The 7,191-nt window shown below is 38.0% G+C and overlaps 1 long non-coding RNA gene across 1 annotated transcript; it reads left to right on the top strand.

Annotated features, from left to right (window-relative positions):
* Positions 1–1,904: 1,904 nt before the first annotated feature.
* LOC111723224 lies at positions 1,905–2,793 on the top strand. The gene is made up of 2 exons (XR_002771809.1): positions 1,905–2,029; positions 2,673–2,793. It is a non-coding gene; the product is annotated as an uncharacterized LOC111723224 (long non-coding RNA).
* The last annotated feature ends 4,398 nt before the right edge of the window (positions 2,794–7,191 follow it).

The raw sequence follows: 7,191 nt of genomic DNA on the forward strand, positions 1-7,191 counted from the left end.
GGGGATTCGAACCCGCCACCTTAGGTGTACATGGCTGGCGCCTTAGCCGGTTGAGCTATAGGCGCCGAGCCAAAGATTAAATGATTTAATAAATTAGTGTGCCTAGTATTTTCTAAATGAAATAAATATCTCCCGAGTGTCTACTTTGTCACAGTCACCAAGTGAGAGCCTAGGAAGCTTAATGAACAAGATGGGCATTGAAATTGAGGAGGTAGTTGGTTTCTGGCCTGTTTTATATTCACAGATCATATTAAATATATGATAACATCACCCATTAGCCCATTAGTAACCATTAGAGCATCTGATTGAAGGTTATATGTAGAACTGCACTGTCCATTTTGGTAGCCATTATCCACATGTAGTATTCAATTTAGAATTAAATATAAGTAAGTACAGATAAAAATTTAGTACTTTATTTTTAGTGCTCAATAGCCAGATGTGGCTAGTGGCTCCATATTGGATAGCACAGATATAGAGCATTTCTAAAATCACAAAAAGGTCTATTAGACCGTGCTGATCCAACAGAAAATTGGGTCTTTAATAAGAACTAACAAGTTCTTAAGTTGGAGTTATCTATGTAATCTTTGTGGAAAACTTGTTTAACATAAATAAGACTCCATACTTTGATCATAGGTTTTATGTGAAAATATTATTACCCTTGAAGAAATTTTCACTTGCACATTTTTAAAGTTTATAACATTGCCCATTGATAGGCAGCTCATAACATTTATGACAAAAACAGAGTAGTTTGTTCAAAGACTTAATTAGACCTAAATGGCCCCACTGCTGGTTTATGATGCTATATTTATGTTCCCAAAGTATAACTCTAATTTTATCATTTTTTTATTGCTTGGCAAATAAAATACAAACCCCAATCTTTAACTTTCAAGGCCTTTCATGATTTGGGTTCTGCTGGTTTTTTTATCTAGACTGCTTAGTATTTCCCCCACACAGCCACCTCTGTGTCTTTATATTTTTAGTCTTAAAAGGTCTCACAATAAAAGAAACCCAATAAAATGTGGCTCCAGATGCCCGATTTATCTTACATGCCACCTTTTTAAAATGAAATCTTCCCTGATTAGTTCAGAAAAATGATCTCTGCTCAACTTGAATAGCTATTTGTTAAACCATGTCTTTGAAACTCATTATATAAATTACCAAATAAATGTTAGTGAGCATGGGATTTTTTTCTTTTAACTTGCACAATGTCTGAAGGTAGGAAATTATTTCTTTGATATTCCCTGTTATGAAGACTTAAAGTTCCTAGGATTTTTAAAAGGCATTTAGTGATTGCTGATTTAAAGCAAAGTGGCAATATTAATAAATAGATATGTATTGAGCACTCAGTATGCCAGTCACCATGCTGACTGATGCATGTCTATTATCTCTTCAGTACTCTTTACCATTCTTATTTGGTAGGATCTTCATTTTTAGATGTGGAAACTAAAATTTAAAGTACTTTGTGCCTTGCTGTGGTTTACACAGTTGCTGAACGGTAGGACTGACTTTGAAATGGAACCAGATGATAGGTGTAACCATTACACCTTTAATAAGTATCCGTAACACTAACAAACCTAGAATGTTAGAGATTTGTTTGATGTCACCTTGTTTATGTTGAAATCTCATTCTATTAAAATAATTAAACTGAAATTCAAGTAGAGCTACTTGTTTTCTTTCTGAAGTTTTTTCCCCCTACAAAATACCTTTAAAAGGTCTATTGAGGGCTGTGCCTGTGGCTCAAAGGAGTAGGGCGCCAGCCACATATGCCGGAGGTGGGGGGTTCAATCTTAGCCCTGGCCAAAAATTGCAAAAAAAAAGGTCTATTGAAACTTGATGGTGAAAGGTAATTTGTTTTTGTAAAGTAGTGCATGATGTAAGTTTTTATTTGCTCATTTATACCACAGGGCAGCTGGAGGACCTGTTGATGCTGGCCCAGAGTATCAGCAAGACCTGGATAGGGAGCTTTTTAAGCTTAAGCAAATGTATGGTAAAGGAGACATGAGTACTTTCCCTACCTTCAAATTTGAAGGTAAGTCTCGTTAGTTCCAGATTCATTCTGGGGGATTATTTAAGTGGAGAATATTTATACCTACTTGGATTATTTAGGATTAAATGACAATTCCATGTGAATTTATTAAAACCATGATGCATGTGTAAATGATTACTCAGATAAATGATTACTGTTAGTATAGGAGATTACATAGCATTGAGATTAAAAATGGTGAGCATCTAAATTGAAACTGCCTAATCTTGAATCCTGACAGTGTCACTTACTAGCTGTACAATCTTGGATAATTAACTGATAACCTGTTTCCTCAGCTGATATTTGAGAAGAATTATAGTGTATCTTACTCATACAGTAGTTGTAGTTAATTGACATACTACAGGGTGGCTGTAAAGTTCATGTGCAATTTAAAATAATGTGAAATTGTAAATTGCACATAAACTTTATGGACATCCTGTATGTGTAAAGTCAATTAATAGATAGCCTGGTGTATAGGAAGTATTGAATAAATGTTTAGCTATTGTTGTAAGTGCGTATTTCTGTGTAGATGCTTAAAAATAGTCGCTAAAAATATTGTAAAGGTTCATGAGTTAAATCTTGAAGCATTCTAGATAATGTATTTTACTGCAGTATGGCTGAGTGTGAACTTTTATTTTCCTCCTCTTAGATCCCAAATTTGAAGCCATCGAGAAACCCCAGGCCTGAAGAAATAAAGTTAAATTAATTTGGCAGTTTGCCATGGATTAGTTGTACAACTAATCGGAAGTTTCAGAACAGACATAACATTTTACAGCTCTCAAGTATTATTTTAATTCTGATTCCAAATAAATTATTGGGTGGTGTTGAATGTATTCTTGAGTGTATTGAGTCCTGAGTTTTAGGGTTGTTTTTAAATCCTTTCATTTGATTGTTATGAAGTATTTGGAGACCCTGGCTAAATGAGGCACAATTTGCCCAAACCCTGCCAGACTCTACGCAGTTTTCAGGTGTATTCTTTTAGTGGTAGAGACTTAACTGCTCCAAGTGAGCCACCCTTACCTAAGGGAATGTTTACTGTGAAGGGATATTATACCCTCTGCAATACTAAGAAATGGTTTAGAAGTCCTTTGGCATAGCTTTCTCAGGAAATCCAAGTAATTTTTAATACGTACAGGAACATCTGTTATGTTTTAACTCCCATCTCCTCAAATGTTAATGCATTATCCTATTAGTCCAGGTCCCTCGTCTTTGCTTGCAGATCACGGAGTCTATTATAGTTCTACACAGTGAGGAGGGAAAGGTGGGGGACACAGCAGGAGGAAGGTAATGTAAAGGAACTCACTGTAAAAGATTGAACTAAATGGTAGTGTTTTGTCCAAGTAACGGAAGATCCAACAGATATATCCTGGATAAGTGGCATATAGACACCATCAAAATTTCGATAACTAGGTCTGTCTAGGCACAGTGGCTCACACCTGTAATCCTAGCACTCTGGGAGGCCGAGATGGGTGGATTGCTTGAGCTCAGGAGTTCCAGACCAGCCTGAGCGAGACCCCATCTCTCTTAAAGATAGAAAAAACTAGCCAGGCGTGGTGGCAAGCGCCTATAGTCCCAGCTACTTGGGAGACTGAGGCAGGAGGATTTCTTGAGCCCAGGAGTTTGAGGTTGTTGTGAGCTGTGATGCCACTGCTGTCTACCCATGGTGACAGAATAAGTCTCTGTCTCAAAAAAAGTTAAAAAAATAACTGTAGATGACTCTCATGGAAAGTTATTTTTTAAAAAGGAAAAGCAGCTGTGCCTTTTTATATCTGACAGTATCTCTGGTGTGTTTCAATCAATGTAAGTCTTAATAAACCTTTAAAGAGTTTCTTTAAAAATATGAAGTAAACAAATAGCTGCCTTTATGAGACAGCTCACTTCAAGGGGAACGTATTTATACTGTGGTGGCCATAGCTGAAGTTCAGCTAGCTGAGAAGTACTTTTTGAAAGATCCACAAGTATTTTCTAATTGTATAGGTATCATTAAACTAATACGATGTGTAGAGAAGGATTGGGGAAGGTAAAAGTAGTTGAAGCAGCCCAGTTTGCAAATGCAGCTAAGCCCTGATACACTAGTTGAACTACTTTTATTTAAATAATGGTTAGGCATTAAAATAGCATCTGATGTTTAATGGCAGTATGCACAGGTAACTGAGAAAGTCTAGTTGCTCAGGGCCTTTCTGTAACTTCCCATGGAACAGCTCTACTCCAGCTATCTATGGCATTGTGCCACCCTGGGACAACTGCAGCTGCTGGTCAGTAGAGAACAGTCTGATCTTTTCCCTCTGTCTGCATTTAAAATTTAAATCAGTTTTACTTTTTATAATCTTATACCTGTTTGACTCCTACACATTTTTTTATCTTTCACAACTATATGGAATTTGCTTGAACACCCTGGTCTCTTAATTGATTATTGAAACAAGATTCTATTTGTGATTACCTGCAAGCAGCACCTCCCACCCCCACACTCTACACTGTAGGGCTGTGCATGTAGCCCTCCCTGTTTTCTAGCTGAACCTTTAGTGGTGCTGTACATCATGGATCTGCACCAAAGCCTCATCTTACTCAGAGCCCCCTGCTCTTTTTGGAAAGGCTGCTCCAACTCTGCAAACTCCAGCCTTTGGTACTTAGGCCTGCCTCATCCTGCACTTAACCTTTCAGGACCATCTTATATGTTTATGATAAATGTCCTCAGACTTCTCCCAGGCTTCTTGCTATTTAAAATGGTTTTTTCTTCCCCCATTTGCCTGGTGTTAGGGACTGAATTGTGTTTTCCCAAAATTTGTATATTGAAGCCTAACCCCCAATACCTAACAATGTGACTATTTGGAGACAGGGGTTTTAAAGGTGATTAAGTAAGTTAAAATGAGACCTTTAGGGTGGGCCCTAATCCGATCTGACTGGTGTCCCTCTAAGAATAAGAGGTATGAGTTGAGAGGTAGGGAGCACTACTAGAAAGGGACGTGTGTCTCTTGTCTAGCGCTGTCTTTCAATGACCAAAGGCGGCTTGTGTTGTAGGCAATTCTTGCTTATTTAATACATTCAGTGTAGAGTTTTTTGGTTTTGGCTATTGCTGTTTCTCTGGTACTACCTCTGGTGGAGGAGCCTTCCCAATGCCAGCTCTAGTAAGGTGCATATATGAGGAGGAAGGGGGAGCTGGGGGGTGGTTGATTTCCTTAGTTGTACAGACGAGTTGAAATGGAAGGTCCACTCCAATTCTCATCTTTTCCAAACTTCTTCAGCTCCCATTGGAATACCATACTTCCATAGTCTCTTATTTGAATTTGACTTTTGCTCTTACAAAACTGGCAAGAAAGATGAAAACCAACTACTTTCAATGTGCCTACTGGACCCACAGAAAACCAACACATCCTTGACCTATGAAATCTTGGTAAAATCGGTGTCTATCTCTACCTCTTGACATTTTTTTCCACCTCTTTAATCCTGCTCAAATAGCTGCTATTTCCTTGGCAGACACCTTCAGCTTTCACAAGTGATTCTCTTTAAAATCCTGTCTACTTGCCTTGGGGTGGGTATTGGGCAATTGTACTCCTCATAACTTTGACAAACTCATTTACTATCATACAGTTTGAACAATTCATTCTTAGTCTCTGTCTGCTGCTCTTCCCCTCTGTCTCCATACCTTCCCACCCTTAATCCGTATATACCTGAGCGTATATGGATAGTGTGGTATAGTAAAGGGGAGTGGTAGACTGGAATAATTACTCCAGGGTAGCGCTATCTTCAAGAACAGCAAAGGTGTATCTATACTAAGGTGACCAGATGTCCTGCTTTTGGCGGGACAGTCCCGATTTTTAACATTTGTCCCTTAACCTGTGGCATTTTAAAAAAGTCCCGATTTTTGGCACGACAAGCTAGGGAACAGCGGGAGAATGGGAAGGGAATATAACATTTTTGGCTGCTGAAAAGGTTAATGTAACTCCATTTGGGAATGAAGAGGTTAGTATAACTTCATTTGGAAATGAAAAGGCTAATGCAAACTCCCTAGTCCCCTCCTGGGCAAGGTTGCCCAGGTGGAATTGGTATCAGAAGGAGACTGGCTCCCTCCCTTGCTTCTAGGCAAGGACAGTTAGCTCATAAGGAGCCAAACTATCTGGAACAAACAAGTACCCCCCCCCCCCATCCCCCGCCCCCCAGTAAGGTGACCAGACTTCCTGCTTTTGGCGGGACAGTCCTGATTTTTAACAATTTGTCACACATCTGGCGCTTTTTAAAAAAGTCCTGATTTTTGGAAATAATGCAGGACAAGCTGGGGAATGTGGGAGAACAGGAAGGGAATATACGGTTTTCAGCTGCCATGTGGCTATTTCACCAGGATATGAGTTTTATATTATTGTTGCTAATTTTATAATGTTAAACTTTAATAATAATAAATACTTGTTGAGAACTGATTATTGAGAACTGCTTATCAAAGTTTGCATTGTTGTCAGGCCCACCCCCCAGACCCCGCCCCCCCACAATGGTGTCCCGCTTTACCAATGTTAAAATCTGGTCACCTTAATCTATACCCAAAGCATCTGTCGTTTCCCTACGAAGTGGCATACTTGTCTTTGGCCTTTGGGCAACAGAAAAGTCTCAGTTAACATCTGTGACATAAATATATCATGTCTTTAGTGTGAAACCTTTAAAATTCTCTTTATGTCATCCTAAAATTTAGAAAAATAACAGCACATACAATGTATCTTAAAAAATATTTTTCTAGTCTGTTTTTTGAACCTACTAACTTCGGTATAATTGAGTTGTAGTTCAATATTTGGAAGGAAAGTGAATTTGTGAATGAAAAGCATAGGCAACTTTAGGAATCCAACTACAGATCTTAGAAAATCTTCATTTTTACATGCTTTTAAGGAAGTCTTAAAAATAGCACATTTAAAGTTGAAAATAAAAAGATCATAAAATAGAGCTTTGAAGCAGTATAACTTCAGTCTCAAAGAAGATAAACAGGTCCTTGTTGATACACACCATTCACTTGTTTATAGAGCACTTTTTCAGTAGCATGTACAAAGATATTTTACACTCTAGTATGTCCTAATTAGTACGTTTTCCCAAACTTAGTCGAGTAATGTGGCCTGTATTAAAAAGCAAATATTAGAAAGTGCCAACAAATAGTTTATAGTTACTTTGAATTTCCTCATGAATTATTACTG

This window comes from Otolemur garnettii, unplaced genomic scaffold (assembly GCF_000181295.1).
Source record: "Otolemur garnettii isolate 467f Iridium unplaced genomic scaffold, OtoGar3 scaffold00009, whole genome shotgun sequence".
Classification (NCBI taxonomy): Eukaryota; Metazoa; Chordata; class Mammalia; order Primates; family Galagidae; genus Otolemur; species Otolemur garnettii.